This window comes from Bos grunniens, chromosome 1 (genome assembly GCF_055505025.1).
Source record: "Bos grunniens cultivar Pamir isolate PY7600 chromosome 1, Bosgru_T2T1.0, whole genome shotgun sequence".
In the NCBI taxonomy this organism is placed as follows: domain Eukaryota; kingdom Metazoa; phylum Chordata; class Mammalia; order Artiodactyla; family Bovidae; genus Bos; species Bos grunniens.
Window position 1 is genome coordinate 26,873,733 of NC_141165.1, and position 20,742 is coordinate 26,894,474.

The following is a 20,742-nucleotide window of genomic DNA, read 5'->3' on the forward strand; positions in this document are numbered from 1 at the left end:
AGGCCGGAGAGGATCAAGGCGGCGCCTTCCGGGCTCGGTCCTGGAGGGGCTCAGGCTGCCGCCGCCGAAGGAGCTGGGCTGGCGGAAAGTTGGCTGCTTGTGGAGGCCTCGGGGCTTCACCAGCAGCTCCTGGATGAAGCCCTCTGTGGGGTTCGTGCACGACTTTAGAAGATCCCTGGCTGTTCTGGCTTCTCTCCTCTTCGCTCTCTAGTTTCAACAATTCACGATGTTGACCTCATTGTCTGCCTCCCTGCGCTGTACAACTCCTCCAAGCGCCCGTCGATCCACTTCTCCACCTCCAGGCTTAGCTGCAGCTCCAGCCGGTCATACTTGCCGGTGACGCGCACGCGTCACTTTTGCAGCGACCCCCTCCCTCCCGCCCCCAACCCCGGCCCGCGATGGAGACTGCAGCTTGCTCAGCGTCCGCTCGCCCAGCCGCTGAACTCCTAGAAGGTCCTGGCCCGGCCCCTGCGCCGCGCTGTGCGCTTTGGCCTAGCGCCCGGGGCACCTCTTTCGGGTCGTGGCCTTTTTTGGCAAGTTTTAAATTACAAATTCAATTTTTGACGTTAATAAAGGGCTATCCAAACTTCCTGTTTCTTTTTGTGCCAGTTTAAGTAGTTTTTGTCTTTAAGAGAACTGGTCCTTTTCATCTAGATTGCCCAATTTTTTGGCATAAGGTTAATTATAATACTTGATTCCCTTACTATCCTTTTAGTATTTGTCGAGACTATTGTGATGTTCCCACTTTCATTCCTAATATTAATATTTAATGTCTTCTTTCTTTTTTTTCCCCCTTTGTCAGTTTAGCCAAAAGCTTATCAATTTTGCTGACATTTTAAAAGAACCAGTTTTTGGCTTCATTGATTTTTCACTATTGTTGGCCTATGTGCTATTTCATTAATTACTGCGCTTGTCTTTATGATTTCCTTCCTCGCTTACTTTATGTTTCAAATTGTACTTTGTTATATAATTTCTTGAGGTAGGGTCACAGGTCATTGGCTTTAGATTTTTCTTCTTTCTAATATAAGCATTTAAAGATGTGAATTTTCCTCTTATTTATCTGCATCTCACAAAATATTAGGTCTTCCCAGGTGGCGCTAGTGGTATCAAACCCATTTCCCAATGCAGGAGACATAAGAGAAGTAGATTCAGTCCCTGGATGGGGAAGATCCCTGGAGCGGGAAACAGCAACCCACTCCAGTATTCTTGCCTGGAAAATTCCATGGACAGAGGAGCCTGGCAGGCTACAATCCATAGGGTCTCAAAGAATCAGACAGGACCAAGCAACTTAGCACAAAATATTGTAATTTTAATGTTATTTTATAAAAGATTTAAATATTTTTCAATTTCCCATGTGATTTTTTTTTTGGCTCATGGATTATATAGAAGTGTTTTTTCATTTCTAAATATTCAGTTCTTTCTAGTTACTGTTGTTGAGCTCTGATTTAATTCCACTGTGACAGAGAATATAGTCTGTATAATTTCAATCCTTTTAATTTTACTGCTTAGCACCTGGTGTAAGTAAGTAGTCAGCCATTTTGTGATGCAACGTCCTGCAAATATCAGTTAAGTCAAAGTGTAATAGTGTGGCTCACATCCTCTATATCTGTTGATTTTATGTCTGGTTCTACCAATTGGTGAGGGAAGGGTGTTAAAACCTCCAATTATGTATGAAGCATTGTCAGTTCGCTCTTTGCTTAATTTTTTTTAATAGTAGAAAAGGCAGAAAAGGGAAAGAATACCAGATGGAACACATTGAAAGCAAAGGGTGATACAGTAGACTTAAAGCCAAACATGTCAGTTATCACTTAAATACAAAAGGATCAAATTCTATGATTAAAGATAGAGATTTCTAATTAGTTTATTTAAACGACCCAACTTTATATATATGAGACACATTTTAAATATAAGAACACAGATAAGTTGAAAGTAAAAGGATAGAAAAAGATATATCACACAAACAGAAACAGTAAGCACAGAAAGCTGGAGTGGTTATATTCATATTCAAGACAAGGTGAACTCTCAGAGATACAGGGACATTTTATAATAATGGTGAATTCAAGAGACAGGCCTTCCCAGGTGGAGCTAGTGGTAAAGAATACGCCTGCCAAAGCAGGAGACATAAGAGACAAAGGTTCGACCCCTGGGTCAAGAAGATCCCCTGGAGGAGTAAATGGTACCCTACTCCAGTATTCTTGCCTGAAAAATCCCATGGACAGAGAGGCCTGGTGGGCTACAGTCCAAGGAGTTGCAAAGAGTTAGACCCAACTCAAGAGTCTGAGCATACAACACAAACATCAAGAGACAATTATAAATGTGTATGTGCCCAATATCACAGCTTTAAAATCCATGAAACAATATTTGACAGAATTAAAAGAAGGAAGAGACAAACCAATAGTCACAAAACATTTTAACTTTCCTCACAATACCTTAAGAAGAGTGAGACAAAAAATTAGTAAGGATATGGAGTTCTAATCTATAGTATTAATCTTTTTGATCTAAGTGTCATATATAGAATATGATACCTACCAACTGCAGAATGAAATTTATATGCAAGCCCCCATGAAACTAAGAGTATATTTGTTGTTGTTCAGTCAGAATCCGTGTCCGACTCTTTGTGACCCCATGGACTGCAGCATGCCAGGCTCCCCTGTCCTTCACTGTCACTCAAGAGTTTGCTCAAACTCATGTCCATTGAGTCAGTGATCCTATCTGACCATCTCATCCTCTGTCGCCCCCTTCTCCTCCTACCCTCAATCTTTCCCAGCATCAGGGTCTTTTCCAATGAGTAAGCTCTTCAGATCAGGTTGCCAAAGTATTGGAGCTTCAGCTTCAGCATCAGTCCTTCCAATGAGTATTCAGGGCTGATTTTCTTTAGGATTGACTAGTTTGATCTGCTTGCAGGCAAGAAACTCTCAAGAGTTTTCTCCAGCACCACAGCTCAAAAGCATCAGTTCTCCAGTGCTCAGCTTTCTTTATGGTTCAGCTTTCACATCTGTACATGACTACTGGAAAACCATAGCTTTGATTAGGTGGACCTTTATTGGCAAAGTGATGTCTCTGCTTTTTAATATGCTGTCTAGGCTTGTCATAGCTTTCCTTCCAAGGAGCAAATGTCTTTTAATTTCGTGGCTGCAGTTAGTGTTCACAGTGGTTTTGGAGCCCAAGAAAATAAAGTCTGTTAAAGCTTCCACTTTTCCCCTTCTAATTGCCATGAAGTGATGGAACTGGACGTCATGATCTTAGTTTTTTGAATGTTGAGTTTTAAGCCAGCTTTTTCACTCTCCTCTTTCACCCTTATCAAGAGACTCTTTAGTTCCTCTTGTCTTTCTGCTGTTAGAATAGTATCATCTAAATATCTAAGGTTGCTGAAATTTCTCCTGGCAATCAGCTTATCATTCATCCAGGCTGGCATTTCATATGATGTACTCTGCATGTAAGTTAAATAAGCAGGCTGCCAATATACACCCTTGTCTTACTCCTTTCCCAATTTTGAGCCAGTCAGTTGTTCCATGCCCAGTTCTAACTGTTGCTTCTTGACCTGCATACAGGTTTCTGAGGAGGCAGTAAAGGTGGTCTAGTATTCTCATCTCTCTAAGAATTTTCCACAGTTTGTTGTCAATTAAGCAAAAGTAGATGTTTTTCTGGAATTCCCTTGCTTTCTCTATGATCCAATGAAGGTTGGCAATTTGATTTCTGGTTCCTCTGCCTTTTCTAAACCCAGCTAGTACATCTTGAAGTTCTCAGTTCACATACTGCTGAAGCCTAACTTGAAGGCTTTTGGGCGTAACCTTACATATGAAATGAGCACAGTATGGCAGTTTAACATTCTTTGGCATTGCCTTTCTTTAAGATTGAAATGAAAGACAGAGTGTGTGCTGGATCATAAAACAAAACAGCATATATCTGAGGATTGAAATTATACAAAAATTTTTCTCTAACCACAATGGAATCAAATGAAAAAAAATCAATAATGAACATACTGAAAATTTCCAACTATTTAAAAATTAAATAGAAAATTCTAAATAATCAATGGATCAAAGAGAAAACCATAATGGAAAATAGAACAGTTTTTAACTGACAAATAAAGACACCATAACATATTGAACATAAACCTGACATTGTTGTTGTTCAGTCACTCAGTCACGTCCAACTCTTTGCGACCCCATGGACTATAGTACGCCAGGCTTCCCTGACCTTCACTATGTCCTGGAGTTTACTCAAACTCATGTCCACTGAGTTGATGATACCATCCAACCATTCATCAGCTGTCACCCCATTTTCCTCCTGCCCTCAATCTTTCCCAGCTGACATAAGAATAAATAAAATACAGGAATAGTCATAGGTGTTAGTGAAGTTAAATTAATAATTAATAACTTTTCCACAAAGAAAACCCTAAACCCAAATGACTTGATTTCTACCAAACATCAAAGGAAGATACATTACAAACCAAACAAAAACTTTTTCAAAGACAGAGGAAAATGAAACTTCTCCCTCATTTAAGAGGACAGGATAATCCTGATATCACAAATCAACAAGGGAAGAAAATTACAAGAATGGAATATTTCAGACCTATGTTGCTCATGAATACAGATGCCAACATTCTATTAGCAAAACATTAGCAAATCAAATAATTCTAATAAGGTAGAACGATAATATCTAATGATAAACAAGTTTTATCCTAGGCCTGCAGGGTCAAATATATACATCCATTTAATTAATATCCACAAATCAATCACCATAGTTTGCGGCATTTACTGAAAAAAAAAGGGGAGGACTGCATAATCATCCCCATAGATTCAGAAAAAGCACTTACTCAAATTTAACATCAAATTCAGCCAACTAATATAAAAGAAGTTTCTTAATCTGATGAAGCACATCCTTAAAGAATTACAGTTAAATCACACACAATGATAAAATATTGAATGCTTTAACATCAGGAACAAAACAAGAATTTTACTCTTGTTCTATTCAGCATTGTAGTGGAAGCCCTAGCCATTCCAAAAAGGCAATGAAAAGAAACTAGAGACATAAAGATTGGAAAGGAAGACATAAAAATGTGCTAATTGGCAGACAACATGATTATATTTGTGTAGTATCTAAAAGAATATACAAACTAATAAGTTGACTTGGTGAATACAAGTTCAAAATTTAAAAAAAAATCTATTGTATTTCTATCTACTGGTCACAAAGTACTAGAAAATAAAATTTAAAAATCAACACACTTACCATAGCAACAAAAATATTTAAAACCTAGGAAAAGCTCTTTAAAAATTATGCAAGTCCTCTATTCTAAAAGTTACAGACATTGTCCTAAACAAATAAATTAACAAAACCAACCCACAAACTACAGAAGACCTTACCAAATGAATAGATGTAACATGGTCATATGTTCATGATTAGAAAACTCAGTCATAAACTGTGAACTTCCAGATGTTCAAGCTGGCTTTAGAAAAGGCAGAGGAACCAGAGATCAAATTGCCAACTTCCGCTGGATCATCAAAAAAATAAGACAGTTCCACAAAAACATCTATTTCTGTTTTATTGACTATGCCAAAGCCTTTGACTGTGTGGATCACAATAAACTGTGGAAAATTCTAAAAGAGATGGGAATGCCAGACCACCTGACCTGCCTCTTGAGAAATCTGTATGCAGGTCAGGAAGCAACAGTTAGAACTGGACATGGAAAAACAGACTGGTTCCAAATAGGAAAAGGAGTACATCAAGGCTGTATATTGTCACCCTGCGTATTTAACTTATATGCAGAGTACATCATGAGAAACTCTGGGCTGGAAGAAACACAAGCTGGAATCAAGATTGCCGGGACAAATATCAATAACTTCAGATATGCAGATGATACCACCCTTATGGCAGAAAGTGAAGAACTTAAGAGCTACTTGATGAAAGTGAAAGAGGAGGGTGAAAAAGTTGGCTTAAAGCTAAACATTCAGAAAACGAAGATCATGTCATCCGGTCCCATCACTTCATGGCAAATAGATGGGGAAACAGTGGAAACAGTGACAGATTTTATTTTGGGGGGCTTTAAAATCACTGCAGATGGTGGCTGCACCCATGAAATTAAAAGACACTTACTCCTTGGCAGGAGAGTTATGACCAGCCTAGACAGCATGGTAAAAAGCAGAGACATTACTTTGCCAACAAAGGTCCGTCTAGTCAAGGCTATAGTTTTTCCAATAGTCATGTATGGATGTGAGAGTTGGACTATAAAAAAAGCTGACCACCGAAGAATTGATGCTTTTGAATGTGGTGTTGGAGAAGACTCTTGAGAGTCCCTTGGACTACAAGGAGATCCAACCAGTCCATCCTAAAGGAGATCAGTCCTGAGTGTTCATTGGAAGGACTGATGTTGAAGCTGAAACTCCAATACTTTGGCCACCTGATGCGAAGAACTGACTCATTTGAAAAGACTCTGATGCTGGGGAAGATTGAAGGCAGGAGGAGAAGGGAATGACAGAGGGTAAGATGGTTGGATGGCATCACTGACTCAATGGACGTGAGTTTGAGTAAACTCTGGGAGTTGGTGATGGACAGGGAGGCCGGGTGTGCTGCAGTCCATGGGGTCACGAAGAGTCAGACATGACTGAGCGACAACTAAACTGACCTGAGGCAAAGTTTGAAAACAGGCCATGATCTCTCCCCTCTAGCATTAAGCCCTGTATATTCTGATCTGCCCCATTTGAGTGAGAATAAGTGACGTGCTTTTAGCCAACAGAACATGGAAAAGGTGACAGGCTATCACTCTTGTGATTATGTTGTGATAAATATAGGCAGTCCTCACTTTGCACAGTAGTGTAGGACAAGTTGAAACTGTTCACAGTGACTTTAATAATCTTAGCCTTAATAATAATCTTAATCTTAATAACCTTAATAATCTTAATCTTAAGGAGAAAAATTGTGATTATTCCGTGACCTTTAAAAATGTTTGAGAGGGGACTTCCCTGGTGGCTCAATGGTAAGGAATCTACCTGCCAAGGCAGGAGACACGGGTTCAATACTCGGTCCAGGAAGATCCCACATGTTGCAGAGCACCTAAGCTGGTACACCACAGCTATTGCACCCACCGAAATTATTGAAGCCCACAAGCCTAAAGCCTGTGCTCCACAACAAGAGAGCCCACTGCAATAAGCCTGTGTACCATAACAAGAGTGCCACCCCTGCTCACTGCAACTAGAGAAAGCCTGCACACAGCAACGAGGAGCCAGCGCAGGCAACAGTAAATAACTAAATCTGGAAAAGACATAACAGCATAGACATATTATTTTAAAAAGAAGTTTGACAAAGCATTAAAATCTTCCTTGAAAGTGAAAGTGTTAGTTGCTCCGTTGTGTCCGACTCTGCGACCCCATGGATTGCAGCCCTCAAGGCACCTCTGACCATAGATTTCTCCAGGCAAGAGTACTAGAGTGGATAGCCATTCCCTTCTCCAGGGGATCTTCCCAATCCAGGGATTGAACCCAGGTGTCTTGCTCTGCAAGTGGATTCTTCACTGTCTGAGCCACCAGGGAAGCCCCAACTCTTCCATACTGTTAATTATAAATATGTCAGGAAATGAGAAAAATAATAAAATTAATATGGATTCAGAACATTGCTATTTAAAATAGCAGAGACATTAGCAGTATCTACTAAGACTAAAAATCCTCATATCCTATTACCAAGCAATTCCACACAAGACCAAGAGAATATATGTCTACCTAAAATATTTAGGTTGGTGCAAAAGTAATTTTGATTTTTGCATTATTAAACTTTGCTGTTTGACATTGGAATACATTCTTAAATAAATGTTGTTATGTTATACATCATTTTAATGTGCATTTCTCACTTTTGCTAATTTATTTTTTGCTAATGATTTATTATTTGATGTTTACTTTATATTTATTTTAGACTAGGGAAATGTTAGACAAAAAAGAAAATTTGAGCACTTTTCTTATATTCGAGTTCAAAATGGGTCATAAAGCAACAGAGACAACTCACAACATCAACAACATGTTTGGCCCAGGAACTGCTAACGAACGAACAGTGCCATGGTGGTTCAAGAAGTTTTGCAAAGCAGACCAGAGCCTTGAAGATGAGGAGTGCAGTGGCCGGCCATTGGACGTTGACAGTGACCAGTTGAGAGGATCATCGAAGCTGATTCTCTTACAACTACGTGAGAATTTGCCAAAGAACTCAACATCGACCATTCTATGGTTGTTCAGCATTTGAAGAAAATTAGAACGGTGAAGGCAATGGCACCCCACTCCAGTACTCTTGCCTGGAAAATCCCATGGGTGGAGGAGCCTGGTAGGCTGCAGTCCATGGGGTCTCGAAGAGTCGGACACAACTGAGCAACTTTACTTTCACTTTTCACTTTCATGCATTGGAGAAGGAAATGGCAACCCACTCCAGTGTTCTTGCCTGGAGAATTCCAGGGATAGGGGAGCCTGGTGGGCTGCCGTCTCTGGGGTCACACAGAGTCGAACACGACTGAAGCGACTTAGTAGTAGCAGTAGTAGCAGTAGAAAGGTGAAAAACCTCAATAAGTGGGAGCCTCATGTACTGACTACAAATCAAAAAATATCATCATTCTGAAGTGTCATCTTCTCTTATTCTACACAGCAACAATGAACCATTTCTCCATTGGATAGTGATGTGCGATGAAAAGTGGATTGTATTCAACAACCGGCAATGACCAGCTCAGTGGTTGGACTGAGAAGAAGCTCCAAAACACTTCCCAAAGACAAGCTTGCACCAAAAAAGGTCATGGTCATTATTTGGTGGCATGCTGCCTGTCTGATCCGCTACAGCTTTCTGAATCTTGGCAAAACCATTACATCTAAGAAGTATGCTGAATTGCTAATCCTGCTTATGATGCCAGCTGTCTTGCTATTCACACTGTCTGCACTGTTTGCTGAACCCAGGGTAGATAAGAGGCTGGAAGAAGACACGAGGAGCCGCAGGAACTGCAGATGTGTTTATTCTCTCCTGGCTGGCACAGCAACCATAACACAGCCTCTCTCCTGGCTGATGCAGCAGCTGTAGCAGCAGCTACAACATAACCATAACATAGCCATAACACAGCCATAACATAACCATGATGCCACCCCAATGTAGCCCCAATGCAACAGCAAAGCCTTACCAGATGGTGCCCATACAGGCGTACTGCACAAAGTAGCCCAACCAAGCAAGCGCATGCACAGTGCCATAAGCGATCTCAGCTGTTACACAACCATGCAAAGTAATTTTTCACAGAACATGGGCCAAGAGGGCATGAGAGCATGGGGCAAGAGTGCCTGGCTGGCACCATCTTGTTAACTTCCCCACATATGCTCAGCAAGTTGATGAGATGCACTGAAAGCTGCAATGCCTGCAGCCAGCATCGTCAACAGAAACGGCCCAGTTCTTCTCCACAACAGCACCCAACCAAATGTCACCCAACCAATGCTTCAAAAGTTGAACCAATTGGGCTACAAAGTTTTGCCTTAAGGGCCATATTCACCTGACCTCTTACCAGTCGACCAGAATTCCTTCATCTCAACAACTTTTTACAGGGAAACTGCTTCCACAACCAATGGGAGGAAGAAAATGCTTTCCAAGATTCATCAAATCCCGAAACACGGATTTTTATGCTACAGGAATGACCAAATTTATTTATTTTTGACAACATTGTGTTGATTGTTATATTTTCTATTTTGATTAATAAAGATGTGTTTGGGCCTAGTTATAATGATTCAAAATTCACAGTCAAAAACCACAATTACTTTGTCACCAACCTAATACAAGTGTAATAATTTTCATAGCAGTTTTATTTATAATAGCAAAAAACTCTTTAAAAATCTACTAAATTTCTGCCTTCAGAAAAATGGATCAATAAATTTTAGCATCTGTTCAATTGTGTCTGACTGTTTGGAATCCAGTGGACTGTAACCCACCAGGCTCCTCTGTCTATAGAATTTTCCAGGCAAGAATACTGGAGTGGGTTGCTATTTCCGTCTCCAGGGGATCTTCCCCACCCAGGGATCAAATCCTCATCTCTTGCAATGGCAGGTGGATTGTTTACCACCAGCGCCACCTGGGAAGCCCAAATTGTACTACATCCATACAATGGACTGTTACAAGGCATTTAAAAATCACACATGCAATAACACAGATTAATATTTAATAACTAAAACATTAAGTTGAGCAAAAAAGCTGTATACACAAAAGTATATATACTATTGGGATACTGTTGGATTTGATTTATATGAAATTTTATATGAATTTTATATGAAATTTATATTTTATTGGCACATCTACCAATGGTAATAGAAATCAGAAGAGTAGTTACCTCTGGACATGAGTGTTAACTGGAAAGAAGCAGGTGGAAAATTTCTGGAGTGATAAAGATGTTCCATATCTAAATCTGGTGATAACACTGATGTATAATTGGTTCAGTTCAATTCAGTTCAGTCGCTCAGTCATGTCCAACTCTTTGTGACCCCATGAATTGCAGCACGCCAGGCCTCCCTGTCCATCACCAACTCCCGGAGTTCACTCAGACTCACATCCATCGAGTCAGTGATGCCATCCAGCCATCTCATCCTCTGTCGTCCCCTTCTCCTCCTGCCCCCAATCCCTCCCAGCATCAGGGTCTTTTCCAATGAGTCAGCTCTTCGCATGAGGTGGCCAAAGTACTGGAGTTTCAGCTTTAGCATCATTCCTTCCAAAGAAATCCCAGGACTGATCTCCTTCAGAATGGACTGGTTGGATCTCCTTGCAGTCCAAGGGACTCTCAAGAGTCTTCTCCAAAACCACACTTCAAAAACATCAATTCTTCGGCGCTCAGCCTTCTTCACAGTCCAACTCTCACATCCATGCATGACCACAGGAAAAACCATAGCCTTGACTAGATGGACCTTTGTTGGCAAAGTAATGTCTCTGCTTTTGAATATGCTATCTAGGTTGGACATAACTTTCCTTCCAAGGAGTAAGTGTCTTAATTTCATGGCTGCAATCACCATCTGCAGTGATTTTGGAGCCCAAAAAAATAAAGTCTGACACTGTTTCCACTGTTTCCCCATCTATTTCCCATGAAGTGATGGGACCAGATGCCATGATCTTCGTTTTCTGAATGTTGAGCTTTAAGCCAACTTTTTCACTCTCCTCTTTCACTTTCATCAAGAGGCTTTTTAGTTCCTCTTCACTGTCTGCCATAAGGGTGGTGTCATCTGCATATCTGAGGTTATTGATATTTCTCCCGGCAATCTTGATTCCAGCTTGTGCTTCTCCAGTCCAGCGTTCCTCATGATGTACTCTGCATATAAGTTAAATAAGCAAGGTGAAAATATACAGCCTTGACGTACACCTTTTCATATTTATTTGGAACCAGTCCGTTGTTCCATGTCCAGTTCTAACTGTTGTTTCCTGACCTGCATATAGGTTTCTCAAGAGGCAGGTCAGGTGGTCTGGTATTCCCATCTCTTTCAGAATTTTCCACAGTTTGTTGTGATCCACACAGTCAAAGGCTTTGGCATAGTCAATAAAGCAGAAATAGATGTTTTTCTGGAACTCTCTTACTTTTTCCATGATCCAACGGATGTTGGCAATTTGATCTCTGGTTCCTCTGCCTTTTCTAAAACCAGCTTGAACATCAGGAAGTTCACGTTTCACGTATTTCTGGAAACCTGGCTTGGAGAATTTTGAGCATTACTTTACTAGCATGTGAGATGAGTGCAATTGTGCAGTAGTTTGAGCATTCTTTGGCATTGCCTTTCTTTGGAATTGGAATGAAAACTGACCTTTTCCAAACGTTAGCAATTTGTTATTTTAAAAACTTGTTGAATGCAGTTGTAGCTGTGCCTTGAGGGAAACCTATAGCTCTAAATGCATATAAGAGAAAAGAGGCTGAAATTAAATTATCTTAACTTCTATCTCAAGAAGTTAGCTAAAAGGGAAAAAACTGAGCAGAGTAAACCCAAAGAAAGTAGAATAATGGAAATAATTAAGATAGAAGCAGGATGATTAGGAAGCAGAAAGACATCCAATAAAGAAAATAATTGAAGTCAAAAATTGATTATTAAAAAGATTAATAAATTTGATAAATCCCTAACAAGACTGATTAAGGGAACAACAACAAAAACAAAAAGTAGCTAACAAGAATTTAAATGGAACATTATTATAGATCCTACAGCCATTTAAAAACAACATTATAAGCACTTCTATGCTAATACATTTGAAAATTTAGGTTAAGTTGAAAAATTCCTTGAAAACCATATCACAATTAGTTTTGAAAATGCAACTAATTAAGAAAAGAGGTGGCAAAGAATTCACCTGCAACGCGGGAGACCCTGGTTCGATTCCTGGGTCAGGAAGATCATCTGGGAAAGGGATAGGCTACCCATTCCAGTATTCTTGGACTTGCCTGGTGGCTCAAATGGTAAAGAATCTGCCTGAAATGTGGGAGATCTGAATTTGATCCCTGGGTTGGGAAGATCTCCTGGTGGAGGGCATGGCAACCCACTCCAGTATTCTTGTCTGGAAAATCCCATGGACAGAGGAGCCTGTCAGGCTGCAGGGATCGCAAAGAGTTGGACACGACTGAGTGACTAATCACACAGCACGTAATTATTAAGGCAGTTTATGTGAAAAATTGAAACTGAAGGACTTGAGATAGAACTGCAGCCAATGTAGAGGTGTGCAGTTAGACAGCCTGCTAGTTTTCCAGAAGGGTGGTGATGACAGAGGGGACTGCCATCTCTCACTTGGTCCCTGTTTCTGCAGAGGCAGGTTTGCCCCTGGGTCAGCACTGGCGTGCATTACATGGAGGTGATTGCAGCAGCAGTCACAGACCTCCAAGCGGGGTTGAGCTGCAGCGTCAGCATGGATTACTGAGAGACTGGTGCCTTTCCATGGCAGGCACTTCTGCTACTTCTGCATCTGCCAATCCTGGGAGAGTCTGTGTCACCCCAGGCAGGAACCTGAGGAGCAATCTCCAGCTGAGTAACAGGACTGGAACTGACAGAAGATTCCAGATCAAAAAAACACAAACAGCATGTGAAACAGAATAATTGGTTTCCAACAACATCATGTATCGGAAGATGCTCCTTAGAGATTCTCTGCTGAAAACTGTGACTGCTGTCTGAGGTCAGGGGAGTGATTTTGACTGATCTGGTCAAAGGTAGAAGAAGCTCAAAATTATATTAGGCCCTTAAAGAGTAGGGTGGAATACATTAGGAAAAAATATATGATAGCTAGCCTACCAAGCAAGAAAAAAAAAATTAGAACATAAACTTCCCAAGGTAGGAGTTTTGTCTGCTTCACTCACTGCTGCATCTCCTGCGTTCTATATATTGCCTGGTATGAAGACTCTCAGTGAATACTTATTGAATGAATGAACAAAGGAGTCAAATACAAAGGTGGGATTAAACATCAGATTGTAGGAGCTAGGCCTGTTTTTGGAAAATGAGAGGAATCAATTTTTCACAGGTTACAAGATAAAGGAAGGGATACTGGGCAAAAATAAAATTAAAATAGTACCAAAACTTCCAGATCATGTTTCCACACTAAAAAATCCACTAGAGAAGTGGAAATTAAAGAAAACAAATAAACAAATGGGGCCTAATTAAACTTAAAAGCTTTTGCACACCAAAGGAAACTATAAACACTGTGAAAAGACAACCCTCGGAATGGGAAAAAACAATAGCAAATGAAGCAACTGACGAAGGATTAATCTCCAAAATATACAAGCAGCTCATGTAGCTCAATACCAGAAAAACAAATAACCCAATCAAAAAATGGGCAGAAGACCTAAAAAGACATTTCTCCAAAGAAGACATCAGTTCAGTTCAGTCACTCAGTCGTGTCCGACTCTTTGCGACCACATGAATCGCAGCACGCCAGGCCTCCCTGTCCATCACCAACTCCCGGAGTTCACTCGGACCCACATCCATCGAGTCAGTGACGCCATGCAGCCATCTCATCCTTTGTCGTCCCCTTCTCCTCCTGCCCCCAATCCCTCCCAGCATCAGGGTCTTTTCCAATGAGTCAACTCTTCACATGAGGTGGCCAAAGTACTGGAGTTTCAGCTTTAGCATCATTCCTTCCAAAGAACTCCCAGGGCTGATCTCCTTCAGAATGGACTGGTTGGATCTCCTTGCAGTCCAAAGGACTCTCAAGAGTCTTCTCCAACACCACAGTTCAAAAGCATCAATTCTTCGGTGCTCAGCTTTCTTCACAGTCCAACTCTCACATCCATACATGACCACTGGAAAAACCATAGCCTTGACTAGATGGACCTTTGTTGGCGAAGTAATGTCTCTTCTTTTGAATATGCTATCTAGGTTGGTCATAACTTTCCTTCCAAGGAGTAAGTGTCTTTTAATTTCATGGCTGCAGTCACCATCTGCAGTGATTTTGGAGCCCAAATAAATAAAGTCTGACACTGTTTCCACATAGAGATGCCTAATAAACACATGAAAAGATGCTCAATTAGGGAAATGCAAATCAAAACTACAATGAGGTTTCACCTCACAACAGTCAGAATCGCCATCAACAAAAAATCTACCAACAATAAATTCTGGAGAGGGTGTGGAGAAAAGGGAACCCTCTTGCACTGTTGGTGGGAATGTAAATTGACACAGCCACTATGGATAATAGTATGGAGATTCCTAAAAACAACGAGGAATAAAGCTACCATATGACCCAACAACCCCATTACTTGGCATATAGCCTGAGAAAACCATAACTGAAAAAGCCACATGTACCCCAGTGTTCACTGCAGCACTATTTACAATAGCCAGGACATAGAAGAAACCTAGATGTCCATCAACAGATGAATGGATAAAGAAGCTGTGGCACATATATACAATAGAATATTACTCAGCCAAAAAAGAAACGCATTTGAGTCAGTTCTAATGAGATGGATGAACCTAGAGCTTGTTATACAGAGTGAAGCAAGTCAGAAAGAGAAAAACAAACATTGTATAGTAATGCATATCTATGGAATCTAGAAAGATGGCACTGATGAACCTATGTGCAGGGCAGCAGTGGGGACAGAGAGGAAGACTTGTGGACACAGGGGGGAAGGGAAGGGTGGGACGAATGAAGAGAGTAGCATGGAAATATACATTACCGTATGTAAAATAGACAGCCTGTAGGAACTGGCTGTATGACGTGGGGAGTTCAAACTCAGTGCTCTGTGACAACCTAGAGGAATAGGAGGGGGTTCAAGGAGGTTCAAGAAAGAGGAGACATATGCATACCTATGGCTGATTCATGTTGATGTATGGCAGAAACCAACACAATATTGTAGAGCAATTATCTTCCAATTAAAAATAAATTATTAATAAAAATAAGTACAGTCAGAATTTGAATTACTAACAGGTATTAAGTGATTATCTACCACAGCAGGTATAAACATTTAATACATCCCAGGAACCTACTCTTCACAATTAAGGAATGAGAGTTGCAGTTTTCCTTCATAATTGTATGGGCCAAAGGAACATTAAGTTCAGTTCAGTTCAGTCACTCAGTTGTGTCCGACTCTTTGCCACCCCATGAATCACAGCACGCCAGGCCTCCCTGCCTGTCCATCACCAACTCCCGGAGTTCACTCAAACTCACGTCCATCGAGTCAGTGATGCCATCCAGTCATCTCATCCTCTGTCGTCCCCTTCTCCTCCTGCCCCCAATCCCTCCCAGCATCAGAGTCTTTTCCAATGAGTCAACTCTTTGCATGAGGTGGCCAAAGTACTGGAGTTTCAGCTTTAGCATCATTCCTTCCAAAGAACACCCAGGACTGATCTCCTTCAGAATGGACTGGTTGGATCTCCTTGCAGTCCAAGGGACTCTCAAGAGTCTTCTCTAACACCACAGTTCAAAAGCATCAATTCTTTGGCACTCAGCCTTCTTCACAGTCCAACTCTTACATCCATACATGACCACTGGGAAAACCATAGCCTTGACTAGATGGACCTTTGTTGGCAGAGTAATTCCTCTGCTTTTGAATATGCTATCTAAGTTGGTCATAACCCTCCTTCCAAGGAGTAAGTGTCTTTTAATTTCATGGCTGCAGTCACCATCTGCAGTGATTTTGGAGCCCCAAAAAATAAAGTCTGACACTGTTTCCACTGTTTCCACTGTTTCCCCATCTATTTCCCATGAAGTGATGGGACCGGATGCCATGATCTTCGTTTTCTGAATGTTGAGCTTTAAGCCAACTTTTCACTCTCCACTTTCACTTTCATCAAGAGGCTTTTGAGTTCCTCTTCACTTTCTGCCATAAGGGTGGTGTCATCTGCATATGTGAGGTTATTGATATTTCTCCCGGCAATCTTGATTCCAGCTTGTGTTTCTTCCAGTCCAGCGTTTCTCATGATGTACTCTGCATAGAAGTTAAATAAGCAGGGTGACAATATACAGCCTTGACGTACTCCTTTTCCTATTTGGAACCAGTCTGTTGTTCCATGTCCAGTTCTAACTGTTGCTTCCTGACCTGCATACAGATTTCTCAAGAGGCAGGTCAGGTAGTCTGGTATTCCCATCTCTTTCAGAATTTTCCACAGTTTGTTGTGATCCACACAATCAAAGACTTTGGCATAGTCAATAAAGCAGAAATAGATGTTTTTCTGGAACTCTCTTGCTTTTTCCATGGTCCAGAGGATGTTGGCAATTTGATCTCTGGTTCCTCTGCCTTTTCTAAAACCAGCTTGAACATCAGGAAGTTCACGGCTCACGTATTGCTGAAGCCTGGCTTGGAGAATTTTGAGCATGACTTTACTAGCGTGTGAGATGAGTGCAGTTGTGCAGTAGTTTGAGCATTCTTTGGCATTGCCTTTCTTTGGGACATTACCAACACATTTAAGGCAGATCTAACAATTCTAAAATAAGTCTATTGTCTTTGAGGACATATATGTATTTATACATTTGGAAAGATAAAATTTTTTTTTAATAATCAAAAAGACTTATTTGGGGACTTCCCCTGTGATCCAGTGGCTAAGACTCTCCACTCCCAATGCACTTGGCCTGTGTTCAATCCCTGGTCAGGGAACTAGGTCTCACACGACACAACAAAGATTGAAGATCCCACAGGCTGCAACTAAGACCCAGCACAGCCCAATAAGCAAATACACAATAAATATTAAAAACAAAACAGAAAGACTTATTCCACAAGTGGCAACATCCATGGATTTATTTCAGGCAGGTGCTGTTAGTGGGAGGTAGAAGTGGGAGACAAGTATAAATAGAATATGGGGCTGGGGGCCTTGGACACTCTTCCTGGAGACCGGGAGAGGCCAGCCACACAAGAGGCTGGATGCTGGTGAATCCAAACAAGAGATCAAGAAAGTCTCACTGCAGTGGTCACCATGACATCCTTCTTTTGCTAAAAGTAAGTCCTATTCTCACTTTTCCTGGCATTTCTCTTTTCATAATTTGAGTGACAGGTCTCATGTCTACTTCTACTTTTGCAGAAAAAACCCTGAGAACTTTGTTCTCTGTGGGCCTCATTTTAAATGCATTTACCCTCTGCAGAGTGACATACTATAGGTGATCAGCTACTTGGAAAACTATAACTTTTTTTCTGATTTTTGTTTTTTTTTGCCTGTCTGGTTCCAACAATTCTAGTGGTTGCTTCCTCCTGTATATACTTCTACCACTTTAATGAGCATTTGGATGTTATTTTGATCTCTCTGTCTTAATAACAAACTATAAAATAATTTCAATATTTAAAACATACCTCATGGAGATTTTGTGGGAGTGATAATGGGGAGCTTTAGTGTTTATATTATCCCCATTTGGGCGGGGGAGGAAAGAAAGAAAAAAGGGCCAGAACTAAAACTAGCTCTGTTTAGATGTCTTTGTACAAATAGAGAAAGAGAAATGAGGTAAGAAACCCAACAGATAGTACTGATTGTACATGGAGTGCATGAATTTAAACTTCTTCTTCATATACCTCTGTATTATTTGTTAAAGCAAGCATGAATTAGTTTTGTAATTTCCTGAAGCTGAATGAACTAAATGTAACAAATGAGAAACATTATGGTGTTTCCTTAAAAAATTAAACATGGAATTACCCCATAATCCAGCAATTCCACTTCTGGATATATACCCCCAAAGAATTGAATCAGGGCCTCAAATAGATATTTGTACCCAAAGTTCATAGCAGCATTATCCATAATAAACAAAAGGTGAAAACAACCCAAGTCATCAATGGAAAAGATTATACAGAAAAAAATATTATACATTCTTGCTGTAATAAGTTAAACAATACAGACAAAACTAAAGTCTTCCTTGATGACTTTCCTATCTGGACACACAACTTTAAACACACTGAGTCTTACTTAATCCTCATCACCAGCCCATGATTATTATTTTTTTCTTTTAAATTTTCTTGGCTGAGCCACTCGGCATGTAGAATCTTAGTTCCCTGGACAGGGATGGAACCCACACCCCTTGCATTGAAGCACAGAGTCTTAGCCACTGTATTGCTAGGGAAATCCCACCAGCCCTTGATTTAAATATTACTGCAATCTCCATTTTACAGATGAGGAAACTGCCCTGCAGAAAAGGGAATGACTTCCTGGGAGTCAGAAAGCTCTCCCTTCTAGATTTCAACTCGGGCAAACAAATTACTGACTATGCTCTTGCCTCTCCTGCTGAGGTCCAGCCCCAGCTGATCCAGGGTATTCGAAGGGGAGATGGCGTCGGCGACTATTTATTTATTTATCAAATATATAAAGAGTAATAGAATTTCTCCTCTCCTATTCCGGAGATCCTTTAACTGTTTGGTGACTAAATCTTAGGGACCCTCTGATTGGGGATGTTTCCCTCAAGCTCCTAGGAGCGGATGGTCTGATTAGGGATGTTTTTCTTAAACTTTTAGGAGCATCTTTAGCTAAAAAAGACCAATCTTCATCAGAATGGCATCGAACTGCTGTTTCCTCTAAATCTTTTTCATCCTGAGGGGAGAGCTGATCTTTTTTCTCATCCCTAATTTTTACATGCTCATTGGCAGTCATAGCGGCTAGCCATTCATTTAGTTGCCAATAGCTAGGTATAACCTCTTCAGTTTCACTTTTGTTTATAACAGGTACCTTTTCAGATTCACTTTTCTGTTTAACAGGTGTTTTTGCAACTTCACTTTCCTCTTTAACAGGTACCTTTTCAAATTCTTGAGCTGGATGTAAAGCATCTCTAGTCATGTTCCATAGAGGAAAGGTGTAAGTAGGGATTTTCTCCAAGCTATGATGAGCACAATAAGCTCTTAGCTGTTTCCCCACTTTTTCCCAGATATCTAGGCTAACAGTGCCCTGTTGTAGAAACCAAGGGCAGTGCTCTTGTACAAATGTAAAAAATGATTGGATGGTAGATTTTTTGACTTTGATTTCTCTTTTACTTAATAACTGTAAAATTATTCCTATAAAGAGCTGTATTTCATTTGATTCAGTGTTACCCATGTCAGAAAATTAAGTATAGTAAAAGATTTTGCTTTTAGCTATCAAAAGATTAGGCCTTTTTTGTCAGCCTTTTTAGAAACCGTTTTTTCTCTCTAACTCTTCAACACTTTCAACACTTCCCACTCCTCTCGCCCTGTCTATTCTACAGGGGGGTCTGCAGCACCCTAAGTGGGGTCCTATCCGTCCCAAAAACTCAACACTGGGGGAATGGGGTTGGGGACTTACCTTCGAAAAGCCTGTCTCGGGCGCCACCTTCCGAAGATAAAATTGCATTCCTATAGGGTGGATTTTAATGGGTTTACAACAAAGGAAAGAATTTATTACCTTAAGGGTCTAAAGTTACTAACACCAAGGCCACTACTTATTTTTTATACATACCAACTATATTAATTAATACACATTCAAGGATACAATTCAGGGGATGTGGAAACTTGGCAACAAGCATTGGCTCATCAATGAAATCCTTTACTAGTTTATTCTGACAGTTTCTAACTCTCTGAGAGGTTCTAAACTATTTGAATATCTTAAGCTTCCCGTGCCTCTCGAGGCTGGGAGACTGTAAACAATCGTATGCATAGCTGTAGGAGTCCAGGTAAACTTGTCAGGCGAGTTAGAGAGCCATCTGAGGGATTTGGATTTAAACACTCCTAATTGCCCAGGAACTTTATTAATTGGAGCTGAAAGTTAACTCTTTGACAGAGAGAGCGAGATGGTGGTGGGGGACAGCCCCCAGTAAAGTCAGAGGTGAGAGCACAAAGCAATAAAGTAGGCAGACTCTGGTTTTTGGCGGGTAGATGCTCCAGAATATCCGGGGGAACTCCTGAGGCTTGATCCCGCCTTTGCGTATGCCGAGCTTCCTTCCTCATGACCTTTGTCACGAGTGGAATGCCTCACCGGCTCACGGCACTCTCCCTTTGTGTCAAACTCTGGCTGGGTACTGAGGACAAGGATGTAGCCGCTGCCCTCATGGAGTTCTCAGTGTGATAAGAGAGGAGATACAAAATTACTCTAATCCCTCATGGAAATGCAAATGTTAAACTGATGACACCTACAGATCAGAGGCTCTTTCTTTCTGTTCTCGAAAAGAGATATTTTTACAAGATATTAAGTTTCTTTTAAAGATGAACTTGAGTTGTATGTAGACTTTTGGGGGTTTTTTTGAGTCTCAACTCAAACATCACCTCCTCAGAGAGCCCTTTCTAAATTACTCAGAATAAAACAGCCCTCTGTCCCATGTCAGTTACTCTCTCTCACACAACTGACTACCTTTCCTCACAGTGTTTTCTTTACCTGCTACTTTCTGTTCTTTATT

General features: G+C 40.7%; 1 pseudogene; it reads right to left on the reverse strand.

The window, feature by feature from the left end:
* Positions 1–13: 13 nt before the first annotated feature.
* On the reverse strand, positions 14–19,703 carry LOC147379165 (protein phosphatase 1 regulatory subunit 14A pseudogene; annotated as a pseudogene).
* Positions 19,704–20,742: the final 1,039 nt, after the last annotated feature.